The sequence below is a fragment of the Dipodomys spectabilis genome, unplaced genomic scaffold (genome assembly GCF_019054845.1).
Source record: "Dipodomys spectabilis isolate Male_0828 unplaced genomic scaffold, ASM1905484v1 ptg000242l, whole genome shotgun sequence".
Classification (NCBI taxonomy): domain Eukaryota; kingdom Metazoa; phylum Chordata; class Mammalia; order Rodentia; family Heteromyidae; genus Dipodomys; species Dipodomys spectabilis.
In genome coordinates this window covers 6,455,580-6,473,242 of record NW_024870919.1, presented here as the reverse complement: position 1 = coordinate 6,473,242, position 17,663 = coordinate 6,455,580, and the positions used below count along the sequence as shown (strand labels likewise).

The 17,663-nt window shown below is 49.0% G+C and overlaps 1 pseudogene; it reads right to left on the bottom strand.

Moving 5' to 3' along the window:
- Window positions 1-17,663, bottom strand: part of LOC122124717 — a 184,956-nt pseudogene that overhangs the window by 13,695 nt on the left and 153,598 nt on the right.

The window sequence follows — 17,663 nt, the reverse complement described above, 5'->3', positions numbered from 1 at the left end:
ATAAATAAAGCTACTCCTATAGGCACATAATTTTTGATAAGTAAGTCAGAAACCCAGGATGGAAGAAAGACAGCCTCTTCCAAAAATTGTGCTGAAAGAATTGTCTGTACACAGGAAACTTTAGTTATATCCTTATATATACCCCTGCACCAGAATTGATCCCAAGTGGATCGAAGACCTCAATGTAAGTCGGGATAAGTTGAGAATGTTACAGGAAGAGTTAGGGGAAACACAAAGTCTCCTTGGCACAGGTCAAAACTTCCAAAGTAAATTTGGATAAATGGGATTACATGAAACCAAATCAATCATTTGTCAGACTCAAAAGCCATGAAGAAAAAAGAGATAGTGTAGCACAGATTTATTAGGGAGCAAACCAACAGATGAGAGCCTCAGCCAATGCTAAACCCTTACTCCCTTATCTACCTAGATTATGTGTAGTGGGTTTACATGAGTATAAGAGTTTTCTTGTGGAGAATAGGAAGACAATGTTAAAACATAGATAGCATGTGAAATGAGTTGTAGCTGAAAAAAGGGAGGGATTTAGGCAGGGTTCTAGTTCAAAGCCTTGGGTTGGTGCCAGCTAAGTAAGGTATAGCTGCACAAAGGAAGAGACATAAAATATGACTGTTTATCAACAAAAGCACTGGTCTGAAGCCTCAAAATAAGGACCCTAGTCTGTGTGGACCAGTCTCTAACGTGGTTTTTTTTTTTACAAAAAATTTACAAGCACTATTTTAGATTTTTGCAGAGTGGGATGGTGCATAGTCACAGGCAATGTCTGCACTGTCAGGTAGTCTAGTCTGTTCTTTCACAAGTTACCCATAGCCAAGTTTCAACACAAATGACTACAATAAGATTGTACAAATGAGTCTGTGACTTTTCCCTCTCATGAATCAAAATTCTGTCAAATGATTTCTGTCTGCAAGATGTTTACACATTTCTCATGATCTTTCCTATTTTGTCTTCATTATTGATGCTCATCCTACTTTTTTGTTGTTGTCTTATGTATATGTGCCATATTTAGGGCTTGAACTCAATGTTTAATGGTCTCCCTTACATTTTTTGCTGATGGCTGATGACACTCTATTCCTTGAGCCACATCCTCACCTTGCTGGATAATTGGAGATAATTTTTCACATTTTTGTCTGTTTGCACTGACATTTAACTAAAATATTCAGGTCTTAGCCTCCTGAGTTTCTAGGATTCTACAAATGAACGGCTAACACCAAGTTTTGCTATACTGTTATTTTTATTATGTGTTAAAGAAAGTGAAGTATATTTGTGTTAAGTGTGCAATTTTCAAATACAAGTTTGAATCAACTTGATATAATATAATTGTTATCAATTTTAAGAGTGAAATCTATGAATGTTACACATTCTCAAAGAAATATAATTGAAAACAAAAGGCATAATTGTTTTCTTAGAGCAAGTAATGGAACCATGAATTTCATTCACATTATAATTCATGTTTTATGTAACTTTAACTAGCACCCTTCCATGATTAGGTTCAATTCCTCAGTGCCACAGAAAAAGAAAAAGCCAAAATTGGCACTGTGACTTAAGTGATAGAGTACTAGCCTTGAGCAAAAGAACCTCAAGAACATGCCCAGACCTTGAGTTTAAGCCCCAAGACTGGCAAAAACCGGACCCTGGTGAGACATATTCTTCTAGGACTCAGAGGAGGGCCGATGTTAGAAGTAAGAGGTAGAGGTCAGGTGTCCTGTAATCTTAGCTACTCAGGAGGCTGAGATCTGAGGGTCAAAATTACAAGTAGGAAAGACTATATGAGACACTTTTCTCCAATTAAACACCCAAAAAGGCAGAAGTATAACTGTGGTTCAAGTACTAGAGTGCTATCCTTGAGCACAAATCTCAGGGATACTGTCAAGGCCATGAATTCAAACCCCCAGACTGACACAAACACACTCCAAGATAGACCATTTGCCAGTCAGTCTTCACAAGTTCCATCAGTAGCAATTCAATATTAAAAAAAAGAGGGAAAAAGGAAGGAAAGACTTGCTCCAGGAGGTGATATAACCAGTGCCAAAATTCCACAGGAGTTCTAAGATGTGGAACAGGACAGAGATCCTCAGACAGAAGGTACAGCATGGGTAAAGTTCCTGAGGTGTGGTTTAGAGCAGGTGGTGTGGGTGGAATGAAGGTTCTGTGGCTTCAGACAAGTCTGGCAGGACATTCAAGACTGGGTCAAGTTTGTACTTGAGTCACAGGTAGGGCAGAGGGTGGGGTCCCAGAATGGGGCCCAGGGGAAATATTAGCCTGGCTTTTCACCACGGACCCCAGCCATTTCCAGTGGCTGGAAGCTTATTTTTAACAGCTACTGACCCTTAGAGGCCTCCTTTGCATGGAGGATTCAGGGCAAATGCAGGGAAGAACTCTTCTTTAACAAAAGATGTCACCAGTGGCTTAACCCCTGTAAATCCTAGCTACTCAGGAGACTGAGATCAGATATCGTGGGTCAAAGCCAGTTCAGGGGAAGAAAGGTAGTGGGACTCTTTTCTTGCCAATGAACTACCAAAAGCCAGAAATGGAAATGTGGCTCAAGTGGTAAAGTGCCAGACTTGAGAAAAAATTAAGAGACCAGGGCCCAGACTCTGAGTTCAAGCCCCAGTACTGGCAGAGAAAAAAATAAAGAAAAGCTTTCAGAAGCTCCTAGCCCACTGTGGTGAAAGGCCAGATCAGCTAAGCGCATGTGGCTCACACATGTCCTCCTAGGTCCTCAGGAGGCTGAGATCTGAGGATCGTGGTTCAAAGCCAGCCCAGGCAAGTAAATCCAGGAGACTCTGATCTCCAAGGTACCACCAGAAAACCAGAAGAAGCTCTGTGGCTCAAGTGGTAAGCTGAAGAGCTGAGGGACAGTCTCCAGGCCCAGAGTTTGAGCCCCGTGACCAACACCTGCTTGGACCTCACTCTGTGGTTCTAGGCAGACTACTTTCCAATGGGCCCCTGAGGGTTGGGTCACCCAATGTCTAGGTGTCTTCAGAGCAGCCTCTTTGGCGGCCTTTGTGTATGGAATAGGCCAGAATATTAGAGAAGGGTCCAGCCTTGGGGCATGGAGGTCATCAACCGGGTCATCAGAATGGCATCAGTCATGGGTGCAGTGTGCATCTGAGCAGTAAACTGACATCTCAGATCATAGTTCTGGGCCAGGAGGGGCAGGAGCTACAAGATGGCATAGCAGGTAATGCCCACTCACGTGGGTATCACAAGAGTGTGAATCTATAGGCACACTTTGGGCAGGTGTTTAGTTGGGCTTGTGACAGACTTGTAGGCTCAGGAATCCACAGCCGGCTGGCTGATGCTTGTAGCAGTCGCTATGCCAGGAGTCCCAGGGCTTGGAGTCCTGCTTTCCTCTCCAGTGCTTGGGGATAGATAAAAGTTTGCAATTGTGGACTGACTACAAAGGAGCACCCATAGTGTCCTTTCCTCGGTCCTATGGCACCATGCACGGATGGAGGGGCAGATTCCATGGAACTTACTGCCATGGCCCAGACCCACTCAGCCCAAGAAGGACTTAGGGAGAAACCACTTGATCTGCCTTGAGAGTTTACTGTGACTATGCCTCAGGACTGCCCCCAGTTCTAGCTCAGCTCATCATTACCACCTTCCTCTTTGTGTGTGTGTGGGGGGGGGGATGTGTGTGTGTGTGTGTGTGTGTGTTTGTGTGTGAGCATGTGTGTGCATGCACGGGCACCCATGCATCTTCTTGCTAGGGCTTAAACTCAGGGCCTGGGCTCTGTCCCTCAGTTTTTTCATTCAAGGCTACCACTCTACCACTTGAGCCAGAGCTTTTCTTACAGCTTTTGGTTGGTTATTTGCAGAAGAGTGTCTCACAGACTCTTTTAGCTAGACTGGCTCTGCATGGTAATCCTCACATCTCAGCCTCCCCAGGAGCTAGGAATAGGACAGCTTCAGCTATTGGCATCTGGCCACACCTCCCTTCTTGGCTAAAACAGAGTACCGCTCTCCCAGCCCAGAACCCATCTGCAGCTACCCCTTCTACCCCAGGCTTCAGAGGAAACATTCCCTCCCCTGAGGACAAAGAAATAGGATCAAGTTTGAGCTTTATGTTCTCCACACAGTCAGCGGCTTCTGGGAGCTGGTGTGAAGGTCAGAGGATCTAGGCCAGGGCAAGTAGACAATGTGTTAGAACAGAAGAGAGTATGAGAAGACATCCTTGTACCTGGATGCCAGTGGCTTATGCCTTTAATCCTAGCTACTCAAGAGTGACACCTGAGGATCAATCAAGATTCAAAGCTAGCCTGGGCACTCTTCTCTCCAATGAATCACCAAAAAGCTGGGAAGCGGAGTTACCATATTTCAAGTGGTACAGCACCAACCTTGTGCGAAAAAGCTAAAGGATACCACCTACGCTCTGAGTTCAAGATTCGTAAACACACACACACACACACACACGTGCACAAACATGCACGTACACACGGTAACATCCTTAGCAGTTGCCAATGGCTCATACCATCAATCCCAGCTACTCAAGAGAATGAGCTCTTACGATGGCAGCTTGAAGCCAGCCCTGGCAGGAAAGTCCATGAGACTCTTCTCTCCACTAAACTACTAAAAAAGATGAAAGGTGAGCTGTGGCTCAAGTGGTAGAGTGTTAGCTGAGTGACAGTGGCTAGGCCCTGAGTTCCAGCTCTGAGATGTTTTTTCTTAATGGACACCCTTTCCATCCCCATTCCCACAGACCATAAATCCAGATTTTGGTCATCCTATATCTCACTTCCGCTCCTGCCACTTCCACAGCACTTCCACAAGTGGCCAGTGTGTGGCCAGCACTGGATTAAGAAGTGAACATACACAAGAGGGGCATGTCAACATCAAGGCCAATGCCCCAGAACATTGAGGTATTGGCCATACCAGTCTCTCATCCCCCAGTTCCCTGGCCCAGGAATCTAAAGTCTGTGCCTCTGTATTCTGGGCATCTGGCATCTGGAATTGTCTAAAGGACCTACAGAGGCCCAGCTGGGGCCAAAAGACAGACTTTCCTGTGGTAAAGTACATTGACATTTCCTAGACACAGACGGATACTTCCAAGCCACCTTGGCCTCACCTCACATGTAGCCCTGGATCCTCCTTGCTTGGCTAGCTTTCAGTCAGCTATCAGGTTCGAGTTGGCCAGAGCCACTGGCAACCACCTTTCCCCCACACCACTGCTTGCCTCCAGGGAGGGACATGAAGCCAGAGGCCCAGCAGAGGAAAAGGACAGGACATTGCAAGACTGAGCCCCCGGCCCCTCCTACCCTGTGGCAGGGGAGAACCTGTGCCAGCCAGCCCTGCTAACCCAGAATCCCCTGGAGGTTGCCAAAGATATGGACAACTGGACTTGGGTCCCAAAGAAAAGCTGGAATATGCAAGTCTCTGGCAATTTACGACATATTGTAGACCCTGATAGGGGGCTAAAGGCAAGGTTGCTGCAGAGTAGGGGCACCATCTGAGGTCAGAGAGAGGCAGACAGGAACCCAGGAAGGGGACAGAGAAAGATGAAGGAAAAATACACACACACACACACACACACACACACACACACACACACACACACACACACACACACACCACATGAGTAGCCCAAGGCCTCAGCAGTTCCTGAGCACCTGAACATCCCAACCCTTGAGAAGATGGCACTGCCATCCTCAGACCAACTGTAGACAAAACTGAGAGCCTCTCACATGTCTGGAATGGCTCATGATACAGCATGCCATTTCCTGCTCTACACACCAATATGTAGTAAACGCACCTACCTTATTTTTGGTTGTTGGTCATGGGGTTTGAACTTTGGACTTTTGCACAGTTCTTCAGCTCTTCAGTTGAAGGTGCATGCTCTACCACTGAAGCCACAGCACCACTTCCAGTTTTCTGGTGGTTCACTGGAGATAAAAGTCTCACAGATTTTCCTGCCCAAGCTGGCTTTGAAACACAATCCTCAGATCTCAGTCTCCTGAGTACCTGGGATGACAGTTGTGAGCCACTGGCAGCACCTGGTTTCAGCGAACTTCTTACACCCAGGGGAAACCCAACTTGTCAGGCCACAAACCACATGCAACCCTTCACTTCAAACTTTGACACCAGCATGCAAAAACTTTCTTCCATGGATGGAGAGAATATAATTGACACTACCCTCCCCCTCCTGTTCCCATTCACCCACTCCCTGCCTAAGAAAGTCCACGACTTCTGGAGTTCTTGGTAAGGCAACGCCCACCATGGTGTAACTTTACACGGGCAAAACTGGGGAATTCTTAGAAATGTCTGTACACTAAGTACAGCAGCTGGTCTCCCAATCACAGCAACCCCACTCCTTCACCATCTCTTGCAGGCAAGGGGTGTCTTTCTTTCTTGTTATTTTTTTTTTTTTGGTTGAGGAGCTTGAACTCAGGACTTGGGTACTGTCCCTGATGATGAATTTTGCTCAAGGCCAGTGCTCTACCATTTGAGCCATGGTGTCACTCCTGGTTGCAGATTGGAGATGAGACGGTCATGGGACTTTCCTGCCTGTGCTGGGGAAACAAGATCCTCTGGATCTCAGCCTCCCTATTAGCCAGAATGAGAGGCATGAGCTATTGGCACATGGTTTATGGTGTTTCGTTCTGTAGAATTTCCAACTAGTCCCCCTCTAGACACTACCAACTGGTCACTCCTCTAGATCCTTCAGGGACAGCAAAGGAGAGGCTCAGAATCTGGGTAGGGCCATAGGCATTAAAGGGTCCCTTCCACATCAATACCTCTTTCTAAGCTCCCCTCTGCCTCCTCTGGATGGCCTGGTCATCTGGGGCAGATCAGACCAACTAGGAATTCTAGGGCCTGCCCTTTATCTCCCCCTCCCCACCCAACTGGTATTTGAGGATTTCTGGGGCCAGCTGCTCAATTTCCTGGTGGAAGATGATGAGAGGGTTGTTGATAACTGGGTCCAAGGGGTACCAGGGCAGAAGGTGTGTCCAGCTCCCCTCTGTCAAAGAAGGAGACACAAAAAAAATGGATGGATCTACTAAGAGCTACAGGGCATAGCCATCCAGCTGTCACCAAGGTCCCTCAGAGTGCTGTTTTATGTTGATAGTCCTGGGGCTTTACTTTGGTGCCCAGCACTGTACCCAGGCTTCTTTTGCTCAATGCGAGGGCTCTTCTACCTGAGACACGGTGCTACTTCTAGCTTTTTCTGTGTATGCAGGACCTAGGAATCGAACCCAGGTTTTCCTGTGTGCTAGGCAAGCCCAGCACTGCTAAGACACAATTCCAACCCTGGATAGCTGTTCTTCTGTAACCCCTCGGGCCTGTCTCAGGACAGTCTTGCACATCTGTACCGACTTTCTCAGCAGCAGCCCTGGCTGGAAATGAACATACTCCTCTATCTTGTCCTTTATGTATAGCATCTTAACTCTCTGTGCTTCCTGTCAGATCCTCCTTGTTAAGCAAGACCCCTTTTTAAGTGCTGCTTCTAAGAAGCCTGCTCCAATCACCCTGGCAGAGTGGGGGTCTTCTCTGCTCTGCAGGCTGTTGGCCTTGTCATGCTCTGCCTTCCTGCTGGTGTGGGTTGAGAGCACACGAAGGGGAAGGCCTGGCTTCCACCACCCAATTTCTGAAGGCTCTGATACAATACCCAGGGACTTGTGCTGTATCACACTCCATGAGAGGCCACTCGAGGCCGAGGCAGTCTGGGGGCAACAAGATGGGTCCATTTCTTTGTGTGGGCTTGAACTGAGGATCTGGGAGCTGTCTCTCTGAGTTTTTGTGCTCAAGGCTGGTGCTCTACCACTTGAGCCAAAGCTCCACTTCTGACTTTTTGGTGGCTCCATGGAGATAGTCTCACCAGCTTTCCAGCTTATGGCTGGCTTCAGTCTTTGATCCTCAGATGTCTGCCTCCCAAGTAGCCAGGATTTCAGGTGTGAGCCTGAGCCAGAGGTGATAGGCACCAGAGCCTTTCTTTTGAGCTTCTGTTTATTTCATGTCAACTAGCAAGCCCTAGTTTAAATACTCAGTTACAGGAAATCAAGTTCCTCTCTTAGTTCAGTTAATAATCCAAAGGGATAAAATGTCTTTGGAAAAGGCTAGTCTGAGTTTGCCTGGGTGAATGTGTGTGAGTGTGTTTGTGTGTGTGTGTGCGTGTGTGTGTGTGTGTGTGTGTGTTTGTGTATGTGTAAGTTTCGGGATACCTACCCTATCTCTCCGGTGCCTCATCCTCCCAAAGGTGAGTATATCCAGGATCCCCACCCCAAGGAAGGCGGGTAGGGGAGGGTACATAAGGTCATATCGAGTGGAATGATCTGAATTCTATCCTGCAACTGAAGCCTGGAAAGAAAATGGAGAGAAGGAGAGGTTTAGAGGAACATCAAGAGAAGCCCATTACCTTTGGCTATAAGAACCAGAGAGAAGATTGAATCCATCCTTTTTGGTAGTAAGATAACAGGTGCCACAATTCATTTATTTCATTACTTTTTTTTTGTGAGTCCTAGCGCTTGGATTCAGGGCCTGGTTGTCATCTCTGAGCTTCTTTTACTCAACGCTGAGGCTCTATCCACTTGAGCCACAGCACCACATCTGGCCTTTTTTTTTGTGGGGGGGAGGGTTGTTCGTTTATGGAAGAATTTCACAGACTCTCCTGCCTGGACTGGCTTTGAGTCATGTCCATCAGACCTCAGCTTCCCCAATAGCCAGGAGGATGTGCGGGAACCACCGGCACCTGACCACCACCATCCATTTATAATCACCTAGGGTCAGTGCTGGACCACCTGCGCTGCACTCCCCCCTTGTTGTGTGTGGGAAGCAGACATGGGTGGGTTTGATATTTCAACATCCTACGTACCTTTGAGCATTGTTCCAGGTTAGTCTGATGGCAGCTTCTTCGTCATACACAGTAATAACTTGGCTCTGTCACAAGAACAAAGGTCCCCCAGGAGGTGTCAGTTCTGGGGTCTTTCCTCTTCACACCACCTCCACTCGCTGAAATGAAACACCCCAGCAAAGCGAAATAGACATGGAGTGAACTCACTTTCTTATAAACAGGGTCTGGCCAGAAAGGTAGCAGTGGGGAATCCTGATCCAGACCAGGCTGAGCATATATTCTCTATCTTGGAAATGCCCAAGACAGAAAGTCTTTGCTCAAACGGTAGAAGACCTTAAGCCTTGAATTCAAACTCTAATATACCAAAAAGAATCAGAGGCTGGGTGCCAGAGGCTCATGCCTATAATCCTAGCTACTCAGGAGGTTGACATCTGAAGATCACGGGTCAATATTAAAAATAGGGTTGGCCTCGCCCATCAGATATCATGATGAGAAGACCCAAAGACTGACCCATAACAGTGCGCTCCATAGTAACAGGGCTCTCATCCTTACTAAGTGCTGGCCATGCTCTCTGTCTCACTGGGGAGCCACCCCCTGTGGGCATAACCCCCACGTCCTTCAAGCTCCCTCTGCCACCAACCAGGCCCAAGGGAGTAGATAGCTCCAGGGCACACAGATACCTTGGTCTTATAATTTAACGGTACTGAGTCCCCATCAAGCATCTCACCCTTCCAGGTCCCCAGACCTCAGCCACAAAGCCCATATACCTCCCCCAAAAAAGCAGTCAGAAGTTACCAAAGGGTCCAGCAGTCCTTGTTACAGCCCACTCTACACACACATACACACATACAAACACACACACACACACACACACAAACACACCCGATAGGGGTGGTTCATGTTTGTCTTCCTTGCTACTCAGGAGGCTGAGGTTTGAGGATCACGGTTGAAAGCCAGCCCATGCCAGAAAATCTGTGAGGCTCTTATCTACAGTGAACCACCAAAAAGCCAGAGGTGGAGCTGTGGGTCAAGTGTCAGAGCAATAGCTTTGAGCACAGAAGCTCAGGAACAGCACCTAGGCCATGAGTTCAAGCTCCAGGTCTTCTACCTCCAAACACACACAAACACAGATACAGACACAGACAGACAGACACACCTACACACCCACACACCCACCCCCCCCACACACACACACATGGACAGCCCAGCCCAAGGCTTCAGCAGTTCCTGAGAACAGAACCATGAACTCTCTCCATTAGGATCACATCCCACCCTCAAGAAGTTGGCACTACCCTCATCAGACCTACTCTAGACAAACCAGTAAACCTCTCACATATCTGGAATGTCTCATAGTCCAGCATGGCAGTTCCAACTGTACACACCGCTGTGCAGAAAACTTAGCCCCTTCTTTTCTTGTAGCTGGTCATGGCGTTTGAACTCTGGGCCAGGGCACTGTCCCTTAGATCTTCAGGTGTTCACTCTCCCACTTGAGCCACAGCATCAATTCCTGTTCTCTGGTGTTCCATTGGCCTTCAAGTCTCACAGACTTTTCTGTACAAGCTGGCTTGGAACCATGGTCTTCATATCTCAGCCTTCTGAGTAGCTAGGATGACAGTTGTGAGCCACCAGCGGCTTTAGGCTTCAGCCACCTTCGCATACCCAGAGGAAACCCAACTTCATCAGGCTACAAACTTCTTGCAACCCTTCATATCAGACTTTGTCACCCAGCATCCAAATCCATCCTTCAATGGAGAGAATACAGACACAACAATCCCACCACTGCACCCATTCGCCCACTCCCTGCCTGTCACAGGCCATGTCCTCTTGAAGCTTTGGCTTCAAACTGGGGAAAAATTGGGGAGGAAATGTCTGTACAGTGAAGCCTGGTCTCCCAACCACAGCACCCCCACACCCCCCACCCCACACACCTCTACCATCCTTTGCAGGCATAGATTTTTTGCTTTTTTTTTCTTTTTTTCCATTGTGGGGCTTGAACTCTGGGCCTGGGTGCTGTCCCTGAGCTCTTCAGCTCAAGGCAAGCACTCTACTACTTGAGCCACAGCACCACTTCCAGTTTTCTGGTGGCTCGTTGGAGATAAGAGTCTCAAGGTCTTTTTTGACAGCTTTGAACTGTGATCCTCAGATCTCAGCTCCTGAGTACCTAGGATGACAGCCATGAGATACTGGCACCTGGCCAAAGATACTTTTCCATCCCTTTCATTCTATCCCCTTAGAAAACTGAGATCTGAGGACTGCAGTTGGATGCCACCCTTGGCAGCAAAGTCCATGAGAACTCTTTATCTCCAATTAAACACCCCAAAAATTTGGAAGTGGAGCTTTTGTTCAAATGGTAGAGTACTACCTTTGAGCATCAAAGACAAGGGACAAGACCCAATCCTTGGTTTCAAGTTTTTTCTCGCAAAGACCCACCCAAGAAAGGAAAGCAGGTGGGCACATGGGAGCTCAAAGCTCACACAAAATACTCAAGCCTCCCAGAACAGACCCCATCCTGCTCTGATTCTCTATATTCTATGCCCTACATCATGGCAGTCTTAGATGGGACTGACCATGCACCAAGTTAGGACGTTCAAGTACAATCTCACACTGAGGATCCCCTGATCTTATCAACGACTCAGGATCTCTCACTGTCCTGCCTTGACACTGAGCAGCAAGATGAGTTCTAGTTATCCAACCACAGGATGTGAATATGAAAGGATTTCTCAGCCAAGGGACTCAGACTGGAGGGCTCTAGGTCCCTCTCTCTCAGGAAGGAGAAAAGGGCTGATCCATCGCAACAATGTTCTTTGGTTGTGAATTTCCTCAAAGAAACAACCCTGCTCAGACCCCATTGCCTTTTGTTTTCCCACCAGCCTCTACCCAACCCTGCCCCACCTTCAGCCAGCCCTCTATGAATCCCAGATCTGCCATGTAGACTAAAGTCTGAGCCAGCAAAGAGACCCACCTCTGCCTCTGAGAGTGGCAGACACGTGGTCCTTACGCCCCCTAGAGGAAGCCTCGAAGTAACTCAGGTCCCGACTTCTGTCCTCATTCCCTGGCTGTCCTGTGCCAGTGGTCCACTTACCTCTGTCTCTGGTGTAGGAATGAACACCGGAGGTGTCATCTTCAGATTGAGCCATCGAAAGTCCCAGTCCCCAAGGATGTACTCCACAGGCACCCTGAAGTGGACGACAGCCAGGCAGTCAATGGTGAATCCAAGGTGCTAGGACTCTTAATAGAAGTGTGGCTGGGTCAAAGACTGTATAACTGGTGGTCTATGTTGTCTTGCAAGGTCATGGCCCCAATGTCCTGACACACCTGACCTGGGATCGTCCTCCCTTTTCATCTTCCTGCTTATCCTTTGCCCTGCCCTTGACACTCCCTCACCCCAACACCCAACACCTCCCTAGCTCTTAGACACTTTCTTATTATCTGACCAGAAAACAAACTTGCTGGGGCCCAGATGACTGAAACCTGGTGACCCACCCTGAGCCCTAGTGTCTACCCGAGGCTGCTTCCCCCTGCTGTTGGTTTCCACAGAGCTCCTAGATGTCATGAAGTTGCTGAAGGCTTAGTCCTACATACTGGCTTTAGGCTCTGAAATGTTACTCACAGAGATTGTGAATGGTTGGCTCCTTTGATCCAGGGACTCCAAACCAAGGCTCGCATGCTCTCTTCTTCCTTCCTTTCCTTTTTTCCCCTTCATCCTTCCCTCCTCTCTCTGTTTCCTTTCTTTGTCTCACTCCTGGCCTTGAACTCAGAGCCTGGGTGTTGTCCCTGAGCCTTTTTACTCAAGGCCACCAGTCTATGGCTTGAGGTACACATCCATTTCTGGCATTTTCTTTTTGGTTGTTAGTTGCATTAGTGGAAATTGCCAGCTTCAAGAAAAAAAACCTGGAAAAGGTGGCATTTCACTTGTCCCAATCAATCTTAAAGGGTTCCAAAGTCAGTGGTCCCCTTTTCCTTCCAGGCAGTCTGGAGCAGGTTACAGAAATTGGCGTTCAGAGAGCCCTAGCTAACTGTCACAGCCTGATATTGAGCAAGCTCCAGGAAGGGAAACACACTTACCTACCACTGCCCAGCTGGAAATGGCCAGGTGGGACACAGATTGGAGACTGCAGGACTCCAGGGAGGAATGCACATGGATGCACTGGCCCAGGAGGGAATCCATGCCACCATTGAGGGCCCAGATCCCCCTTCTCAGATGCCCACAGACACCATCAATGCCCTGGGTAAGGTTCTCCTCTCATCCTCGGTTGTGGTGAACCTTTTGCCATGTCACAGTGTTCACCACTCCCCAAGCTACACAGCCCCTGCCCTACTCCCACCTATCTTGTTCCTTAATTATGTTTGGCAGACACATTCTCAACCCTTGAATTAGCTCCAACTATACACATGAGAGCAGAATGTCTGGCTGGATGAGTGAGCTGTGGTCCCACTAGCCTCACAAGCCTTCTGGCTGAAGACAGAATGATAGGTGTCCACTCAGTTCACACAGGCCTCCTAGGAGAGACCCACGCAGGTCCAGCAGCTACTGTGGGCTACAGGAAAGGGGAAGAGGGAGGTGGAAAGAGGTGGAAATGAATATATACTGAAACCTTCCCCAAAGGAGCCATGAAACAGTGAAGGAGAAAACAAAAATGGTGGCTGGGCTCATACTGGGCATTATGAAAAAGAACAACAAATACACACATACACACAAATAAAATGCTTTTGCTCTTTTTAAATATGGTGACTTAAATATATTTTCATTTCTATCATCTCCCTGCTCTCCCAACACACACACACACACACACACACACACACACACACACACACACACACACACACACAAATCCAAACTGGTCACAGAACACTCACCATGCAGCACCTGCAATATGCCAACTGATCACTCACCTAAGCACAGTCAGGCTGTACAAGGAGAAAGATGATCTCTGTCTGTCTGTCTGTCTCTGTCTGTCTGTCTCTCTCTCTCTCTCTCTCTCTCTCACACACACACACACACACACACACATACACACACACACACAAGCACACAGACTTAGAGCAGTGCCTCTCCTGAGTTTGTTGGTTCCTCATCTGGGCAATGTACAAGCTCAAGCATGGGGGTTCCCTTTTAAGAACCAGGGGCTCCCACCCAAGGGGAACACCATTCTAACAACACAGAACCACCCTGCCTCTCCCTTTCCCCAGGGCCAAACCCTTCCCATTGGGAACAACCACCCTTGACTCCCCATTCACCAAAACCCTACGCCAGGACACTGTGTGAAGGAATGCCGAGACAGGTGACTCCTCAGAGCCGGGACAGAAAACAAAGCAGGTGGTCATGGTGCATCCAGAGGGCTGTCTGACCTTGGGTGAGAGCGTTGTTGGGGAATTTGATGGGATCCTAAAGGCTACATACATGGATGCACTCCCTACTTGTTGGGAGCTGACAGTAAAGCTCCAAGGTCATCTTGACCCTTGTGCTCACTTGAAGGCACGTACAAGGAATTGGCTTTCAAGAAAAACACCAGGTGTCCGGGTTTGCCTTGCTATGTCTGTATAATTTGCTTTACTTTCTAGCAGTTGACCTTCTCTTGTTTCTTTCTGCACCCTTGTTTTTCTTAAAGACTTTTCTTGCTTTTCTGCACTATGGTGACCTTAGGTTACCTCTTGACTTCTAATAGTATAAATAAGGAGAGTTAAAAATAAACGGGGCTGCAGTCTTGAGCTGCAGACCTCCCGACCCCATCCTTTGTCTTATGTCTTTATTTTTCCATCCTCGCCCCCTAAATCAGGACTTCCTTTGGTTGCCGGCTGGTTCCGGCACCTACTTCCAGCCTAGATGCTTCTGGGTGACTGGGGAGGACTAGGAGACCAGATGGACCAGGAGCACCAGCAGAGGCTGGCAGAGCTGGGAAATTTGATCACCCTGTGAGTACTGTTCACAGCTGGGGTGGGGGAAGGACAGGACAGGTGTATGTGTTTCAGAGGGGGTGTGTTCCTCCCAGATAGTTACCTTCTATCTGACCCCCAGTGCCCTCACCTCCCTAGTGGGCTTGTCTGGGACCCTCCTCAGGTAAAAGCGTAACCTAACACAGAAGACAAGGGTTCACACAGCAAGGGAGGCCTATCTTCTGCATCCAACACCCATCACTTCCAGCAAAAAGGAAAAAACCCGAGAAGGCAGGTGTGGAGGTGCTGCTTCCCACCTCTGACTAAAGCCACAAGGTTTCCACCATGGAGAGGAAGGGTGCAGATGTGGCTGTGTGCTTCCACTGCTCTAGGCAAAGGGTTCTCTGGTGCCCCCTCCGCACCCATCCCTGCATCTGCCCTTTTCCTGGATACTGGCCACTAGGGATGGGGGTGGGATCCCCGGGTCGACACCCATCCCCCACTCCTGGGGCGTATTTGTGGCAGAGCCAGGGTGGACTGTTGGGCACAGGAGAGGCCTGGGCAGGATTGGAGAGAGCAGGCAGGAGGCGCTCTGGGTCTGCGAGGAAGGGAGGAGGGAGAGGGTTCGCAGTGTGTGGGAGTCCCCAAATGCGGGCCCATGTAGAGGCCACTCAAGCCTGCTGGTGGGAGAAGCTGTAGGCAACGGCTCTGGGTGCACCCAGGCCCGGAGTGCAAGGACCAGGGGCCGGGACCGGGTCGGGGTTGCAAGTCAGCCAGGGACCTGACATCTCCGCTGGGACAATGCGAGAGGGCACTGATCTGAGCCCACAGAGCCATGTTTGAAATGCTGCGCTGCTGGGAGGGGTAGAGGCAGCTGCAGGCAGGCTGCACCAGCTGCCACCCCTACCATCACCGCTTCCACCGCCTCCTCAGCTGCTTGCTTCCGCTGCCTCCACAACCGAAGCCGCCACCATGCTCCCCATGCCAGATTCAGGTCAGCCATGGCCGCTGGGCCCCCGTGGGGCTGCCCAAGGTGATGTGCCTGCCTCGCTGGCTCTGAGTGCTCTACGCTCCTGTCCAGGATTGTGCTTTGATTGCAGCGGCCACCAGCCACTGAAAAGGCTTCCCCTCCTGCTTGTGCTTGCTCTTTTCTCTGTTCTCTCTCTCTTTGCTCCCCCACTCCACTCCTGGGCCACCATGCAGGTGCAGCTGCTCCTCCCCATCGCTGCAACCACAGCGCACCCCAGGGACACGACTCCTCCTCCATTAGGCCTCCCTCCCCCCTAGGGCACACATCCTACCCCTGGCTGTAATCACAGCCCTGACTGGGCTCTAAGGCTTCCAGGCCATGGCAATTGCAGCCTTACCTCAACTTAGCACTTCCCCCCCAACCCCAGTACCTGGCCCAGGGATCAAATCTCTCCTCAGCCCCACCGCTGGAGGAGACTTTCCTCCACCTCCTTCACTCCACATACTAAGCAGGTGCATGGTGACCCTCATGTGTGTTTGTGTGTGTGTTTGTGTGTGTGTGATTGTTGAGGATGACCTCTCAAGGACTCAGAACATAGCACCCTTTGGGATGACTCAACACACAGCACACTTCCAAAAACAGCACAAAGTACCCGTGCAAAGGACTCAGCACACAGCTCCTTATGAATGACACAGCATATAGTACTCTGTGTAGAGTAATTAGCATACAGCACCCTTTGAAGGAGGGAGTCCATAGCTTGCAGTGTAAAGGACTCAGCACATTGCATGTTTTGAAAAATTCAGCACATAGCACTCTTTCCCAGGGGCTCATTACATAGCACCCTGTTTTAAGACTCCACACACAGCCCTTTGGAGGGCTGAGTACAAAGTACCCCGTGTAAAACACTCAATGCACAGCACCCTTCAAAAACTCAGCACATAGAACAATTTTGAAGGTTTCAGCACATACCACACTGTGAAAGCACTCAGCACACAGCAATATATGAAAGATAGTGCAGAGCACCCTGTGTAAAGGACTCAGCACACAGCACTAAAAAAACTCACCTCATCCCTCTCTTCTCAAGGGCTCAGCACATAACAGGACCCTTTGGGATGAATTAGCACACCACACCTTTTGAAGGACTTGGCATACAGTACGTCGTGTAACAGACTCAGCACACAGCACCCTTTGAAAAACCGAGCACGGCCCACTCTTCTCAGGGACTCAGCACATAGCACCCTTTGGGATGACTCAGTAAACAGCACATTTTTGAGGACTCAGCACAAAACCCCCATGTGGGAAGGACCCAGAAAATAGTGCTCTTTGAAGGACTTAGCACATAGCTGTATGTCACAGGTTCCGCTTTCATTAGAATTAGGGTGCTTTCTTCAGTATACCCATTCTTCGGAAACACGTCACAAATCCTAGCAGTTCACATTTAGCCAACCTGTGTTTTATGGGGAGGGTCAGCTGGGGGCTTGAACTCAAAGTTTAGGGGCCCTGTCCCTGAGCTCTTTGGTTCAATGCTAGAGCTCTACCATTTGGAGGCACAGCTCCAATTTTGTTTTTTTGGGGGCTGTTCTTTGACAGGTCTTATGGTGATAAGGAAGGCCAAGTTGGGTTGTCTGTGGGCAAAGGCTCTTAGCTCAGCCTGGAGCTGACCTCTCTCTTCCTTGTGCCCCTGGGAAGCTGGGCCTCTTGGAGCTCTCTTGGGCTAGGGTGGAACAGACCTGCTCTGGCATCAGCACCCAGGGTGAGCAAAAGTCAGCTCGGCCCTGGTCACTTCTCAAAATTGAACTCTAGAGGACAATGGCACAGGACCTCATATCCTGCATCTGGCCACCAGGGTGCAGGAGTCGCCCACCATAGGGATTGTACCTGTGAGTTGTGTTTACTATTGCTTCCCTGGGGTCTCCATCATGCTTCCAAGTCACCCGGGACAGGAAACTCCTTGAGACACTTACCTACAATTAACAATCGAAAAGCAAGTGGGGCTGTGGCTCAAGTGGCAGA